An 18,430-nucleotide genomic window follows, 5' to 3' on the forward strand; every position below is an offset into this window, starting at 1 on the left:
ACACAGGCTTTACCCGCTATGACAAAATTAATTGCTTGAGACCAAGTTTACCCTTAGTGTTTGATTTTCTAAGATGGGACAATTTACAGAGATTGACATTTAAGTTAGCATTCTCAGACTGCCACCTCACATGCTGGATCCACTTCAGTTACCTTCTGTTTATATCTTTAAATGTAATTAATTATAATGGGGACATTATTTTTTTCCCTTTTTAAAACACCTTATTTCATCTTTTCTTAATTGCATTGGCTATAATTTTCAGAAAAAATTAAGCAGTTATAAGATTCCCACGAATTTTATTGTGTATATTTCTAGTGCCATATGAATAATCATAGTAAAATGATTGTTAGCTTTATATTTAATTAAAATGAAAATTTTATTTTTTATTTTTATTTTTTAAAATTTATTTTATTGAATCACCATGTAGAAAGTTACAAAGTTCTCAGGCTTATGTCTCAGTTATACAATGCTCAAACACCCATCCTTTCACCAGTGCCCATATTCCACCACCAAAAAAAAACCCCAAAAATCTCAGTATACCTCCCACCCCCCCACCCCGTACCCCCCTGCATAACTGATAAATTTCATTTCCTTTTCTCTTTATCTTGATTACATTCCATATTTCAACACAAAACTCACTATTGTTGTTGGAGTTTCAACACAGAACTCACTATTTTTGTTGGAGTTTATCCCCCAAGAATACGGCCCTATTGACAAGGAAACATTTGATAATTAGTTTTCCACTAATGAAAATAAAGAGATATAAGGTATATCTTTAGGATTTCTGTATTTTAGTAATTAAGTCCAGGGAGATTTAACTTGGAAATTGCATCATTTCCCTTTCAGGAGCAGCATGGAGCAAAAGCTTAGTTCACAGTCTGGATACATGGATGCAAGCACTCGATGGGACCCCAAGTAATATAGCTGGCTCTGGATCCTGGTCGTTCTGCAGCAAAGTGGCTGTGCAAAGGCATGGCCACCCGGGTCGAATCTTGGTGGAGCTCGAGCCAGCACTGGCCCCGGCCCGAGACTACCCAAGCGTCCCACAATTTCAAGTTCTAAACACATTTATTTTTTTTCTCCCACGCCACCAAGTTCATACCTGTTTAAACGTTCCAGAAAATGGCAGATGCCATACCGCTTCCTCCCGGAGGGAAGAAAAACCAAGGGAAAAGGATATTTTCCCCCTTAGCCGGCATGGGGCAAAAGCTTAGTTCACAGTCTGGAGACATACCTGTTTAAAAGTTTCATAAAATGGCGGACGCCATACTGCTTCCTCCCGGAGGTCAATGGGGACATTATTATATTTACCTGAAAGTTTTAGGACAGAAATAATTTTAGAAATACCAGAAGAGCAAGACGTGACATATACATTCTGAAAACAGGTACGTTAACATAGTCTTTGCTGCATCCTGAAGTGCAAGAAACACCTTACTGAGACTTTTGCAGCAAGCTGGAATCTTGAGAAACATTTTCTGTTGAACAAATGTGGTAGACAGAAACTTCTAATACTTTAACCACATGGTTAGCAATTTGGGTAACATTGAGTGTGAACCAAAAGTTGCTTCTTAAACTTTTGCTATTATAAATATTATGATAATTGTATATTATAAAAGTATACTGATGCTACTGCTTTTTAAACTGAGGGTTTTGAAATTTTAAATTAAAAAGTCTTTATTGACAGTAAATTGTAATTATTAAAATATTTTTCTCGCAAATAAACCTTCACAAGCTAAAAGACTGAAACCAATCTTTGAGAATGGAAGATGCCTCAATTGTATGTATACATTCATAACATACATATATATTCTCTAAAGATATATGGAACATACAGACACATAGAAATCATTCAATCAGGAATAATTTTAAGAAACAAATTTATGGTAATAATGAAATTCAATAAAGTGTACACGTTATAAAAATGTATTGTTGCATATACATACATGTCCCTCCCCACCCCAAGCAGAGTTTCGGCAGCCAAAGACCTCCGGAGCCTAGCCACAGCCATGCTCAAGGCCCCTCTCCACATGTTCGGACAAGCATGAAGGAACCAGCAGAGGAACCCAGGTGTGTGGGACCCAGGGCTGAGATCTCCAAGGCTGCTCGGATAGGGACTGGGCCTCCTCCGCCCAGATTTCCCATCTCCCAGTAGCTAGGCAGTCACACCCAGAGAATGCCCCAGGTGCCATGTAATCCTGTCAACGGCCAGCATCCAGAGACTTATAAAAGCCAGCTCTTGGAGGCACAGGGCCACTTTACAGCCTCACAATACCTTATAGCCTACTTCTCTCTCTGGGAGAACCTGGCAAACTTCCTGGGAGTTTCCTGCCCACATGGGAGAGCCTGACAAGGTCCCCATGGTGTAATAATATGCCAAAACAAGTAACAAGCTGGATCTCATTCCTCTGACCCTGAAAGTGCCTCCACTACGGACGAGTGGAGAGAGGCTTCTTAAATCTCAGGTTGGACGAATGGAGATGTTACTGAGACTGCTCGAGAAATTCGATGATCAATGGGATGATGATGATCATGATGATGATGATGATGATGATGATGATGATGATGATGATGCATATACATGCTTACACTATCCTAAATGTAACTTTAAAAATATACTAGTTTATCATCCCTTATTAATCACTAATAATTCAAGTCTAATTTTATAATGAAAAACAATCTTTTCTTGTAATTTTTTATTTATTCACTGTGTGTTGCAAAGTTATTCATGATTGGGTTTTAGATGTGAATGTTTCAACGCTAATCATTAGCCATTGTCTCCTCCCTTTCATCAATGTAACAAAGAACAAATTTTAAAACAAAAACATAGCAATCCAAAACTATAGTGTGAGGTGGGTATGGTTTGATTCACATTAAAATGTAAAGTTTAAATACAAATTTGACTAAAAGGTACATGGAGGGTAATGTAGGAGGAAGCCTCCATGACAGAAAAGCTAAAGGCATCTATATGGATGAAACGGCAATGACAAAGTAAGCGGAAACAACAATAAACAACTGGGACTACAATAAACTAAGAAGCTTCTGCACTTCTAAAGAAACATTGATGAAAATACAGAGAGAGCCCACGGAATCGACAAAGTTATTCACCCAATACCCATCAGAAAACAGGTTATTATACAGGATATACAAAACATTAGAAGAATTGTAGAGGAAAAAACAAAACCAACCCCATCAAAAAATGGGGAGGAGAAATGAACAAAAACTTCCTCAAAAAAGAAATACAAAAGGCCAAAAGGTACATGACAAAATGCCCTACCTCACTTCCATCAGGGGGATACAAATCAAAACAACAATGAGATATCATTGCACACCACAGAGACTGGCATACATTAAAAAGAACAAGAACAACCAGTGTTGGCATGGATATGGGGAGAAAGGGACTCTCTTTCATTGTTGATGGGGATGCTGACTGGCCCAGTCTTTTTGGTAAACAATATGGGGATTCCATAAAAAACTAGAGATTGAACTTTCATATGACCCTGCAATACCACTTCTGGGAATATATCCCAAGGGTGCAAAAAAGTACAGTAGAAATGACATCTGTCCCTGAATATTTATTGCAGCACTGTTTACATTAGCCAGAATGTGGAAAAAACCCCAGTGCCTGAGAACAGACCCTGATTAAAGGAACTTTGGTACATCTACACAGTGGAATGGTATGCAGTTGTTAGGAAAGATGAAGTCATAAAATTTGCTTATAAATGGATGGTCATGGGGAGAATCATGCTATGTGAAATGAGTCAGAGAGAGGGACAGATATAGAAGGACTGCACTCATTTGTGGACTATAAAATAACTTAATAGGAGACTGACACCCAAGGACATGGGCCAGGAAGATTGCCTCACTGTTGGAAGCCTATCTCATGAACATGGAGAAGGCAGCTGGAATATAGAAGGGATCACTAAGTCAATGATAGAAGGATCATTTGGGATGGGAGAGGTGTTCTGAGAGTAGATACAGGATCTACTCAGTATCTGTATTGCAAACCATAATGCCCAAAAGAAGAGAGAGAGTATGGGGGAAATTGTTTGCTATAGATGCAGGGGGAGTGGTAGGATGGGTGGGGATACTGGGGACATTGGTGGTGAAAAATGTGCATTGGTGGGGGGATGGGTGTTCATCATTGTATGACTGAAACTCAAACATGAAAGCTTTGTAACTGTATTTCACAAGATTCAATAAAAATATGAATTTGAGAGTAATAATTTATCCCTTGCACTTACGACCCTTCCTTCTTTTGTCTTCCTTCACTTCTTCATCTTTTCTCTGAAATATTTGATGAATCTTTTTTTCTACTATTAATGGTCTATATGATGGATATCTATCACTAAATATCCAAGATTCCTGTCTTTACAAAGCTTATAGTAACAATAAGTACACTGACAAACAAAAGCAAACAATTATTTTTAGCGATAGCACATCAGGTAGGGCATTTACCTTGCACGTGGCTGACCCAGGTTCTATTCCTCCGTGCGGCTTGGAGAGCCCTGCAAGCTACGGAGAGTATCCCACTCACATGGAAGAGCCTGGTAAACTACCCGTGGTTTATTTGATATTCCAAAAACAGTAACAACAATCTCACAATGGAGACGTTACTGGTGCCATGCTCAAGTAAATTGATGAACAGCAGGACGACAGTGATACAACGGTGCAGTGCAGTGCTATTTTTATGCCTTTTTAATTTTTTAAATTTTTTTAATGAAACACCATAAAGCAGAATTACAGACTTACAAACTTTCATGATTGCATTTCATTCATACAATGGTTGAGTACCCATTCCTCCACCAGTGCCCATTCTCCACCACCAATGTTCCCAGTATCCCTCCCACCACCCTCACCCCATCCCCCATCTGCCTCCATGGTAGGCACATTCCCTTTTACTCTCTTTCTCTATCTTTGGGAGTTATGGATGTATGTGGCCCTTATGTTCAATCTATAGTCTACTTTCAGCACATATCTCCCATCCCGAGTGAGATATACAGGCATCCTTTGCTTTTTTGGTCCAGAGACAGAGACTATGTCAGCTATTCTATCCCCCAGCATGTGAAGTCTGATTCTAAGCCTAAGAACAGATGACTGGTTAAAGGAACATTTGTACATCTACACAATGGAATACTATGCATTTGCTAGAAAAGATGAAGTCTTGAAATTTGCATACAAGTGGTTCGACATGGTGAGTATCATGTTAATTGAAATGAGTCAGAAAGAGAGGGGAAACATAGAATGATTGCACTTATTTGTGGAATATAAACTAACACAATGAGAAACTGACAACAAAGATGGTAAGAATAAGGATCAGGAGGATTCCTCTTCAAATAATTTTACAATCACAATTGTTTCAGATTGTGACACATGTAGTAATGTGCTAATAGTGATGAGCATTAGATTAAAAAAACCGTGACAGGAATGTCTTTCTAAAGTGATGTGTAGGATGGGACCTATATACTATGAAGAAACTGGTCTTTCATACATTCAGAGTAAAAGAATTCTATACAAGGAAATTGTGCATTGGTCCTATCAAGGTTGAGAAATTCCATGAGTTCTGTATAGCTTAAACTGGAGAAGGGATTAATCATTTGGGAAAAGAGGTAGGTTAGGAAGGAAATCAGAAATCAAATCTTGGGATGTTTTATTGGCAGCTTTTAGGAGTTAGATATTATTCCAAGGGCAACAAAAAGACATCATTTCATAGCCTATATGTGTTTGCAGTTGCTCTGTACTGTACTGTTAATCCCATAGTCAGGCTGATGTTTCCACCATATTGTACCCCCTAATACTAACCATAAGTTTATTCATGTGTAATATCAGAGAAGAGAGAGATACTTGAAAACATTGCGTGAGTTTTGATCCCTCAGCCTGAAAATTAGATACATTTCACTGATCAGAGCTAGTTCTCTAAGTCCATGAAATTATAAATGTTCCAGGAAAGCAAACCTAATGTTTGATGTGTCTCAGTGAATATAATGCACACAATCAACACAGGCCATGCTGATTTTAGCTCTTTAATTTTAGCAAGTATTTTATGTTCCTAGATGAATATTGTTTATAGAGATTACTTTTCATAAGAATATTAAAAAGTTCTTAAATCTTTATTAAAAATTAAGCTACAGTTCTGAGATTGTTGGAGTTTCTCTCTATCTCGTCATCATCATCATCATCATCAACAACATCATTATCATCATCCCATTGATCATCGATTTTCTCCAGTGGTCTCAGTAATGTCTCCATTCATCCTAACCCTGAGATTTTAGAAGGCTTTCTTTACTCGTCCTTCCTAACTGTGCCACACTGGAGGCTATTTCAGGGTCAGGGGAATGAGACCCATCATTGTTACTGGTTTTGGCATATGAATACGTCACAAGGAGCTTCTCAGGCTTTCCCATGAGGTTTCTTTCTATCTCACTCTGTTTTACTCTCTCATTTTTGTTAAGCAACGGTTATATCTTAACCCACCAAATTTTACACTTTTCAGGAATAAGGCATCAAACAAACAAAATGTCGATGGCTCTTATTCTAGCATGCATGAGTTATTATTGTGTTCATCCATGATATAACAATTTCCTATTACAGAAAGTTCTTGGAGCTTTGTGACAATCACAGAATACTCCAAAAAAACTAGAAAGTTGATATATTTCTTTGCATGGACCCAGGATATATGTAGAGGGAAACTCAAGTGAGGTCTATGTATTTTGTTTATTCAGCAATGGAGCTATTTGGGGGAGAAATAACCTATGAAGTAGGACTTTTGGAAAGGGGAAACTCTGAGAGGATATCAACGTGCATATCTGAGTAGACAGTTTGCATAAAGAAATGAAGGAATAGTAGATGTGGTAGTAGGAAACTAAACTTGAACTTTCTTGAATTTCCTTCTTTGACAGAATTATCAGTTTGGTATGGAAGGAGAAGGGTGGAATGCAAGTGGCACATTTGTTTCCAGGCACCTAACTCTTAGATGACTCAATTTATGATATTTGAAAGGAGGATTCTCTTTTTCTTAAAGAGGGAGTGGAGCATGAAGACATCAACCTAGGGATAAGAAGAGATTAAATGAGATCAAAAGGATCATAGACCAATCTCACATATGGTACACTAAACATAGTAAGTCGCTTGGAGGGCATTTGGTATGCCAACAAAGGAGACAATGCTCTACTCATGAAAAAGTTGTGTGGCCATAGTTTTAAGATGTTCTATTATATCATATATCATATACTCTCACATCATATCATATCTAATCACATTATAATGTAATGATAACACACTGTATATATCATATCCTATATAATATCCTTAAATTGAACCTCAATAATATTATGAATGAGAGCTAATATATGTCCTGTTGGTTAAATCCTGAATCCATAGTAATGTATCATCTTAACCTTCAAAATTAACTTTTGCACACTGAAATTCACAGAAATAAATGTCAGAGACAAGAAACAAAAATTGCCTATGTTAAAAAAAAAGATTTATGTGCAGTCTTGACATCTTCCACATCACTTGTATCACTTGTAGTACCGTTGATCTTCGATTTGCTTGAGCGGCCGCCAGTAACATCTCCACTTGTCCCTGTTGTGAGCTAGTGTAGCCCAATGATACCTGCTCGCTCCAGGAACACAAAGAGCCTCAAATCGCTCATTCAGAGATTTGATGAAAATATATGATCATCAAGTTGGTGGGCAACCACGTGGTCTTATGATGTCCCATGGAATCCAGTCTGTAATAGCTCTAGTCCAAAGGTCATCTCTGGATCTCGTTACATGACCAGCCCATCTGATTTTTGACGCCTTGGCAAATGAGATAGCATCCCTGATTTTTGACTGTCGACAGAGGTCAGAACTCTGATTCCTTCTCTCACTTGAGTGAGACATGATATTCCCAGTATAGCTCTTTTGATTCCTCTTTGGGATACACTAAGAGCATTCTCATCCTGCTTGCGTAGGGCCCAGGTCTCTGAGGCATATGTTAGTGCAGGAAGAATGGTGAAATCGAAAAGATGTGCCCGGAGTCGAAGGTTCTTCGTTCTCTTAACCACTTCTCTGACACTCTTGAATGCATTCCACACTACTCTCTTCCTCCTGCGCAGTTCTGGCACCAAGTCATTCCTCATGTTGATTTCTCGACCCAGGTACACATAGCTGCTACATTTGGAGATGTTAGTTCCATTGAGAGCAAACGGAGCTTCAGGGACCAGTTTGTTTTTCATAAACATCGTCTTGTTGAGATTCAGCTGCAATCCGGCCATTCCACACTCATGGTCAAAGTTGGCCAGCATTTGTGCCACTTGGCTAATGTTTGGTGTTATGAGAACGATGTCATCAGTGAAGTGGAGATGGTGTAATTGCCCACCGTCTATCTTCACTCCCATTCCTTCCCATTCCAGTCGTCATGATGTTCTCTAGGGCGGCACTGAAGAGTTTCAGTGAAATGGTATCACGTTGCCGCACCCTTCTCTTTACATCAATGATCACTTCCTTATAGAATGGTGAGATCCTGGTGGTGAATCCACAATACAGATTTCAGAGGATTTTGATATACTGAGTTTGAATGCCCTGTTTGGCCAAGGCTTCGATGACTGCCTAAGTCTCAACAGAATCAAAGGCCTTCTTTAAATCCATGAACGTTAGACAGAGCGGCATCTTGAACTCTCGCGAAACTTCAATGAGTTTGGTCACTGTGTGGATATGGTCTATTGTGCTGAATCCTCTTCAGAACCCAGCTTGCTCGCATGGTTGTCCTTCATCTATTGTTCTGCCTATTCTGTACAGGATGACACGAGTGAACAACTTGTAGACGACAGAGAACAGGCACATTGGGTGATAGTTACCGATGTTGTGGATGTCTCCCTTCTTGTACAACAGATCGGTTCTACTGGTTTTCCACTGGGACAGAACCTTGCATTCAGACAAGTAGTGTGTGAAGAATCGGGCCAGTGTATTGATGAGTACTGGCGGCAGATTCTTCAGGTGTTCGGGTCTGACCTTGTCTGGACCAGGTGCTGTTTGCGTCTTTACCAGCGAAATGGCCTGTCGGATTTCAGAAGGGAGAACATTGGGAACAGCAGGCATAGGTTTGTGGCTTTCTCACTTTGGCATCCTTCACACAGACATGGAGGTGCTGAACCAGTTGATCGTATTCTTCATCGATGTTGTCAAGGACGGCATCTTCCCATGTTGCTGCAATAGTGCAAAAGAGCTCCCAGTTGGTGGTCATTTTGGAGTTGCCTTCTTAGACTTAAATTTTGCAGACTTTTCTCCCTGCTCTGTGAAGTAGAATTTCGCATGAAGGAGACAGTGGTCCCATCCCGTTTGGAATTTTGGAACAACAGCAACATCAGTCAGGCAAAACCTTCAATTGAATATTATGTGGTCAATTTCATTGTGGAACTGTCCACCGGGAGACTCCCATGTCCAGCGTTTAGATTCGGCCTTCTGGAACTGTGAGTTACCATGGATGGTCTTGGTCGACATGATGAACTCAGATAGTCTCTCACCTTGATTGTTCCATTCTAGGCCATGTGTCCCAATGTGGAGTTTTTCGGGCAACCTTCTCAGACCTATCTTGGCATTAAAATCACCAACAATGATCTTGTACAAGGTGTGGTCTTCCTTATAGAACTTCTCCAGTTCCATGGAAAACCTCTTAATTTCTTCTTCATCATAGTTGAAAGTTGGTGAGTAGACAATGAAGATAGAAACTGTAGGCAGTGAGCCACATCTATTCAAGCGTAATCATCCAATTTGGGTTGTTAGGCCTTCAAATGAATCGATGCTCATGGCCAAGTTCATGTTGACAAGGACACCAATGCCACCAACGCCTTTGTTGTCAGATGTTCCGAGGAACAATTCTTCTCCAGTGTCGAAAATGGCATGATGTGATTGATGTCTCCTCGTTTTGGTCAGACCAATGATGTCGTACTTGATCTTCTGTGCTTGCACCATCAGGTCCTCGATGGATGCTTCTGATGCCAGTGACCATGCGTTGAAATTACAGACAATAATCTTAGTCTTTCTTTGTTTTGGCAGTCCAGTTTGTCCCCAATATTTTTTCAGCCTCTCTTTGCTCATCTTTCTTAATGCTGCGATTTTGGGGGCTCTTTCGGTGATAGGTGATAGGTGAATCTTCCACATATAAGGAAATTTCAGTAGGGTACAGTTTGTTTTATAATAGTGTGATAAATAAAAAGCAAGATATTTTGAGAAATTATAGAATGAAATAATGCTATTCAATAGTATGACTTACTAAGAAATTGATTAGTTTCAAAATTTTTATTATGCTTTTCAGCAGTTGAGGAATTATATCAATAATCTGTTTTTATAGTGTAGATTTTCCTTATCTTCAAACTGAGAGTTAATAGGAGTCATCTCAAAGCAAATCAGTTTAACTCATCGAAATAGCCTGAGGTTTTGGGACAGTTACCATGCTCTGGAATTCGTTATATGATTGAATATCTAATACTGTCATCAAGTGTATGGACTCAGCACTCTACAAATGTCTTTGTATGAGAACAGACTTTTAAATATATGTAACATTGAAGTTAAATACTCTTTTTGAGTATCTTTAGTCATCATTTGCCTTTAAGAAGAGAGTAATTGTGCATGCAGGTGTGTATCTTGGTCAGTCACCTAAGGACTCCAAATTCAATGTAATGCTAGAAGGCAGTGTTCAACCTTTGTTGAACATATGGAAAATTTGATTTCAATGTCAGTGTAATTGGTGTCCCTATACATGACACCTAAGTGGAAGTAAGTGGAAAAGTGACTAACCTTGTGGGAAAAATGTGGTTTCAAATTAAATAATTTTAGAATCTCCAAGTTAAACTAAGTGAGGCTGTTTGTTATATTGCTTCTCAAGTACTAGTATGTTTGATTATATTTATTTTGTTTTGAACTATACTTGATTTCTGATACCTTTTCACCATGAATTTTCTTATAAAAGATGACCAGGTGACATTACTTAAATGGTGATACTCTTGAAAATAAAGAAAGGGATGTTAATGCTTGTGCCTGGGAAGCAGGTGGCAACTGGATTATGACATGAAAATGTGGCTGCATGGTGATCTTTATTTCATAGGATTAATTTGATTTTTGGAATATTAGGAATAAACCTGAACTTATATGTAAACTGATTAAGGTTTTATAATATTGTATATATGCATTCAAAAATAGTATTTGTGTTGAGCTAATAGTTGTAACAAGCTCCTGAGAATATTAAACATAATCACTGACATCCCATTGCTCATCGATTTGTTTGAGCGGGCACCAGTAAAGTCTCTCACTGTGAGACTTATTATTACTGTTTTTGGCATATCCATTATGGTATTGGTAGCTTCCAATACGCTACGTGTAGCTTGCTAGGCTCTGCTCTGCGGGCGCAATACTCTCAGTAGCTTGTCAGGCACTCCGAGAGGTGCAACAGAATCGAACACGGGTTGACCGAGTGAAAGGTGAACACCCTTCCAGTGTGCTATCGCTCCAGCCCCTATTAACATAATGCTATAAGTCCTCTAACAGAGATATTTGCTATCTTTTGCATCTTTTCCTCAAACTGTAAATTTTGAGTCACAATGTTGGAGATAGTCTTCAAATGCTGGGGAAGAATAGCAAATGGAATTCCTCACTTATCAGTTGGGTTATGACTGACAACTATTTTCTGGCATCAAGACCATCCCATAACAAATATTAGCATGGTAAAGTGTATCAAATTCCCCTTTCTTTCCCTCTATGATTATTTACCCAATTACAACTGTGGAATGGTATATGTAGCTCAGACTTAGTTGAAAGGGAGAATCGAAAGGGATCACACGGTTTGTGAAGTTATCCTACTCTAGACTACTTTCATATTTCTTTAGTATAATTGTATAGACTACGCAGTAACACCCTTCCCTATTTAATTTAATAACTAATTGAAGGTGAACATTCCCTTCCCAAATTTATTCATAGAAATACAGTAAGAGTCAATATGTCTTTTGACATACACCAGTATGTATTGTACAAAATGTTTTTTAAATAATATGTAAAATTAAACTTTATATTGTTTGAATTTAAGACTGGTGAGATACTACAGCTTGTAGAGCACTTGCCTTATACATTTAGAATCTGGGATCCATACTCAGTATCCCATATGGTCCTCCAACATCACTAAGACTAATTCCTCAGAGCACAGCACATCTCTGGTTGTGGCACTAAAACCAAATATAAATCCAAAAGCCAAGCTATTGCATTTACACACACATACATGTATACACATGCATGTATACATGCATATACATTCATATGCACATGCATATATACATATGTATGCATATGTCAGTTTTAATGTAATATACAAAATATTTATTTCAGTGTATAATCAATGTAAGAATATTAGTGATTTATTTTAGTGTATTTAAATCTACATTTTTGTAGACTTATGTATAATTTACACTTATATTCCATATTTCTGTTTGCTTCTTATAAGGAGGCATCACAGTTGACAATAATACTGCAGTTATACAATACTTCAGTACTGTATCACGTTCCCATTCACCCCACCCCCATTCGGCCTCCTCAATTCTTGGTGCTGGTGATTATATCTCAGGATGGGTGTTCTTTGGGGATTTTCTAATGTGTTTCTTTGTTGTTGTTTTTTATTTAATAATCCAATTGAGCAAGCTAATTTGGTAATTGTCTTTTTCTCTTTGACCCAATTCACTTCAATTCCATCCAAGTTGTAGCAAGCTGTATGGCAATCTATTTTTATAGCTGAATAATTACAATTCATTTGTGTCTGAATATATATACACCACATGTATATACCACAGTTTCCTTATCCACTCATCTGTTGCTGGGAACTTAGGTTGTTTCTAGATTTTAGCTCTTGTAAATAATATATCAGTGAATATAATTGTGGATATGTCCTTTTGGATTAATATTTCTGTGTTCTAGAAGTTGATGGTCAGCAGTGGGAATACTGTATCTTATTAAAGTTTTTGGAAAAATGCATTTAATATGTTTTATTTAACCTTATACATATACGGCATGCAGAGGCCATGCCCACTGCCATGAAGTGGGTGGGATGCCAGCTGGGAGTCACAAACTTGGCACTGGAAGAAAAGCTATGGCCCTGGAGAACAACACACCTGGGAAGCAGAGGTGGGGAGGGATCCGGGTTCGAGGGCGTGCTGGTATGAAGTTTTCTTTATTGGTAATGTCTCTGTTGGGTATTGGTATAAGACGATCTGGGTTTCACAGAATCACGAAATCCCCGTTGATCGTCGATTTCTCGAGTGGGCTCAGTAACCTCTCCATCGTCCTTTCCCTGAGATCTTAGAAGTCTCTCTCGACTTGGCTCTCTCAAGGATGTCACACTGGAGGCTCTTTCAGGGTCAGGGGAATGAGATCCAGCTTGTTACTGGATTTAGCATATGAATTCACCATGGGAAGCCTGCAAGGCTGTCCCATGTGGGCAGGAAACTCTCAGAAGCTTGCCAGTTGCTCCCAGAGGGAGAAGTAGGCTACAAGATATCGCGCAGCCGCAAAGCTCACTTTCGAGTCTCTGGATGTTGGCCGTTAATGGGATTACACACACCTGGGTTCCTCTGCCAGCACCCTCATGCGTGAGGTCTGTCTGAACATGTGTAGAGGGGCCTCGAGCATGGCTGTAGCTAGGTTCTGGTGGTCTTCGGCCGCCGGGAGCTCTGCTCGGGGTGGGGAGGAAAGCTGGAGCCCATTCCCTCCAAGGGGCTCCAGGGAAGACAGCTAGGCATGCGGGAATGAGACTTCTCTTTCACAGAAACTTCCCTGAATTCCTTTGCTTTGCAGAAGAGCTTAAGGATGCATATTGAAGGAATTTTCCTCAACATAGCCAAAGCCATCTACTACAAACCCACAGCAAGCTTCATTCTCAGTGGGGAGAAACTGAAAGCCTTCCCTCTAAGATCAGGGACAAGACATGGTTTTCCACTCTTGCCACTCCTATTCAATATAGTACTGGAAGTTCTTTCCATACAGTTAGGTAAGAAAAAGATATCAAGGGCATACAGATAGGAAAGGAAGAGTTTAAGAGATCACTGTTTTTGGACAATGTGATAGTGAGAAAATCCTAAAGACTACAAAAAAGATCCTAGAAAAAATAGATCTGCATACTAAATTGGAAGGCCACAAAATCATCACCCAGAAATCCATGACATTCCTATTACAAACAATGAAAAAGAAGAAAGATACATTCAAAAAACAACCCGGTTCACAATAGTGCCTCAAATAATGAAATACCTTGGAATCAGCTTAACTAAAATGGTGAAGGACTTATACAAAGAAAATTATAAAACACTACTTCAAAAAAATAAGGGAGAACACTAGAAAATAGAAGCACATCCCCTGCTCATAGATAGAGAGGATTAACATTATCAAAATACTTCCCAAAGCACTATACAGATTTAATGTGGTCCCTATAAGGATATCCTTGACATTCTTCAAAGATATAGACAAAACACTCCTGAAATGCATATGGAACAATAAATCTCCATGAATAGCTAAAACAATCCAGGGACAAAGAAGATGGGGACCATCACCTTCCCCAAACTCAAACTGTAAAACAAAGCATAGTAATTGAAACAGCATGGTATTGGATTAGAAACAGACTCACAGACCAATGGAACAGAGTTCAATATTCAGTCACAGACTCTCAAGTATATGATCACTTAATCTTTGATAAGGAGCAAGAAATGTGAAGTGGAACAAGGAAAGCCTCTTCAACAAGTGGTGCTAGGAAAACTGGACAGCTGCCTAAAAAAATTAAATTTGACCTCAGTCTAACGCACAAAAGTCAGATCAAACTGAAATAACCACCTCAATATCAGACCTGAATCCATAAGCTACATGGAGGAAAATGTAGGCAGAACCCTCCATGACATTTAAGCTAGTAAGCATCTTTAAGGATGGAATACCACTGACCAAGCAAGTAGAAACAAACAAAAACAAATGGGACTACATTAAACTAAGAAGCTTCTATACCTTAAAAGAAACAGTGACCAAAATACAGAAGCTTCTATACCTCAAAAGAAACAGTGACCAAAATACAAAATACCAACATATATAGCGTATGTTAAATCATACATAACCTAATCCACTGAATGAGAAAAAGTTACTTTTCACAATATTTTCCATGTCCATCCACTTATAATAAAATTTCATGACTGCATCTATCCTAACAACTGCATAATATACTAGTTTTGGATATAAACTGGATATTAACCCCTTATCTGATGGGGTTAAAATCAGATAAGGGGCCCTTCCGGACCCAGCCTGCTCCTCGGCCCTGAGCACCCCAGGCTTCCCTCCCCTCCGGACTGCTGGCAGAATGGCTGGCACACCACCCCCAACCCCCTGACCCGCTGTCCTGTTGTGGGAAAGGGGAGTGGCTAACCATCAGAGGCATGGCCTGGGCAAAGTGGGCGTGGCCTCTTTTCCGGTGGGCCAAAGTTTACGCTGTGGCAGATAGTCTCCTCAACATCGTGTCCAAGACTAACATCCTAGCTATTCATAAACAGTAGGACAATAAAACACAAGACTTCATATAGGGATTGAAGGAACATCTCAGTGGGAGGCCAGGTTCTAGAAGGGAGAAATAAAAAGGCAACCAACATTGACTGAACTTATCCACAATCCTTTTTTGCAACAAGAGGGAACAGGAAAACTGATCTTCAAGGTCCCTCTTCCATACCACCACAGCAACATGAAGAAACAGGTCAAATCCCCACTGCAAGCAGAGGACAATGAAAGGAGTACAGAAAACTCAATTGGCATTTCCTACAAACTTGACCTCTCTGATAAAGAATTAAGAGTTGAAATCCTCAAGATGTTCAATGAACTCAATGCAAAGATTGACAACTTAAAGGAGGACCTGGCAGAAACAATGCAACAGACAGCCGACAAAATACAGGAAGAAATGAGAGCAGAAATAATAAACCTACAAAAAGAAATGAAGAATTCGCTAGATGAAATAAAAAACTCTCGGGATGCCTTCAACAATAGAATGACTGCAGTGGAAGACAGAATCAGTATGCTTGAAGATGAGCTGCAAGAAGCATACAGGCAACAACAAACCATAGCAAGAGACCTCAAAATAGCTCTAGGGCGAATCAGAGTCCTAGGGGATGATTTCAAGAGGAACAACATTAGAATCATTGGACTACCAGAACCACAGGGAACCAACCCCAACGAAAAAGACACAGTCAAACAAATCATTGCTGAAAAGTTCCCAGAGCTGGACAATGTGGGCATCCAGATTCAAGGCGCCCGAAGGGTGCCATCTAAAAGAGATCCTAACAGAAAAACCCCAAGACATATCATAGTTACAATGATGGACGTCTTCCAGAGAGACACAATACTGCAAGCAGCAATATCGAAGAAGGAAATCGCATACAAAGGAGAACCTCTTAAATTCACAGCAGATCTATCAGAGGAAACCCTTCAAGCCCGAAGGCAATGGTGGAATTAGTGAAAAAACTCAATGAAATGAACGCTTCACCAAGAATACTTTATCTGGCTAAGCTCTCATTCAAACTTGAAGGAATCATACACTACTTTGGGGATAAAAAACAGCTCAGGAACTTCATAGATTCAAAACCAAACCAAAAAGAAGCACTGAAGGGGCTATTGTAAGATAAGAAGAATCCCTACAAGCACAACAAACCCTTACACAAAGATGGCACAAAATCCCATAACAATAATCTCCCTTAATATCAATGGTCTAAATTCACCAACTAAGAGACACAGAGTGGCAAAATGGATTCAAAGACTGAACCCAACATTCTGCTGCCTGCAAGAAACACATCTGAATAGCCAGAACAAACATGGACTCAAAGTCAAAGGATGGAAAACAATCCTGCAAGTGAAAAACTCCCTCAAAAAATCTGGGGTGGCTTTACTTGTGTCAGACAACTCAGGTTGAAAAGGATTAGAAGGGGTAGTGAAGGCCACTTTTTATTAATCACAGGATATGTACATCAGGAAGAAATCACACTCCTAAATATCTACTCACCCAATGAGGGACCAGCTAAATATCTACAACAGCTGCTAAGAGACCTTAAGAAGGATATTGTGAGCAAAACAATAGTACTTGCAGACTTCAACACTGCCCTGTCACCTCTGGACAGATCAAGAAGATTAAAACTCACCAAGGAAATAATGGCTTTGAAGGAAGAAATAGAAGAGAGAGGGCTAATAGGTCTATACAGGGCTTTATATTCCCCCCAAAAAATACACATTCTTTGCCAGTGCACATGGAATATATTCCAGAAAAGACCATGTGCTGGGCCACACAGCATACCTCAACAGAATCAACAAGGTAGACATTGTACCAGCTATCTTTTCAGACCATGATGCACTGAAGATAAAAGTTAATCATGGAAAGATGCAGAAAACCAAATCAAACACCTGGACATTAAATAGCTTGATGTTGAACAATGAGTGGGTCAGGAAGGAAATCAAGGAAGAAATCAAAAGGTACCTGGAAACAAATGAGAATGAAGACATGAGCTACCAGAACCTGTGGTACACAGCTAAAGTCGTATTAAGGGGAAAAAATATAGCTCTGCAAGCATTCCCCAGAAAGGAAGAAAGGGCCCACATAAATAACTTAACTTCAGAGCTCAAGACCTTAGAAAAGGACCCACAAAAGGGGTCCAAACCAGGAAGGAAAGAGACAATAAAATTTGGAGCAGAAATTAACGACATGGAAACCCAAAAGACAATCCGAAAGATCAATGAAACCAAGAGCTGGTTCTTCGAGAAAATAAACAAGATTGATAAACCACTAGCAAGACTCACAAAGAAAGAGAGAGAGAGAGAACCCGTATAAGCCGAATCAGAAATGAAAAGGGGGACATCACAACAGAAACCAATGAAATTCAAAAGATCATCAGAGACTACTTCGAAAATCTGTATGCCACGAAACAAGAGAACCTAGAAGAAATAGATAAATTCCTCGACTCCTATCATCTCCCAAGGCTGAACCAAGAAGACCTGGAGTACCTGAATAGTCCAAATAACATCAAGGAAATTGAAATAGTAATCAAAAGTCTTCCCAAAAACAAAAGCCCAGTTCCAGACAGATTCGCTAGCGAGTTCTTCCAAACATTTAAAGAGGACCTATTGCCAGTTCTTCTGAACCTTTTCCATGAAATTGAAGAAAGAGAAACCCTCCCAAACCGTTTCTATGAGGCTCATATCTCCCTAATATCAAAAGCAAATAAAGACACCACAAAAAAAAAAGAAAACTACAGGCCAATATCCCTAATGAACACAGATGTGAAGATTCTCAACAAAATATTAGCAAACAATTCAACAACTCATCAAAAAGAACATACATCACGACCAAGTGGGATTCATAACGGGATGCAAGGATGGTTTACCATCTGGAAATCAATCAAGATAAT

The 18,430-nt window shown here is 39.2% G+C and overlaps 1 pseudogene; it reads right to left on the reverse strand.

Annotated features, from left to right (window-relative positions):
* Positions 1-6,975: 6,975 nt before the first annotated feature.
* LOC129402455 (uncharacterized) lies at positions 6,976-10,079 on the reverse strand (annotated as a pseudogene).
* Positions 10,080-18,430: the final 8,351 nt, after the last annotated feature.

Source organism: Sorex araneus, chromosome 1, assembly GCF_027595985.1.
Source record: "Sorex araneus isolate mSorAra2 chromosome 1, mSorAra2.pri, whole genome shotgun sequence".
Lineage (NCBI taxonomy): Eukaryota > Metazoa > Chordata > Mammalia > Eulipotyphla > Soricidae > Sorex > Sorex araneus.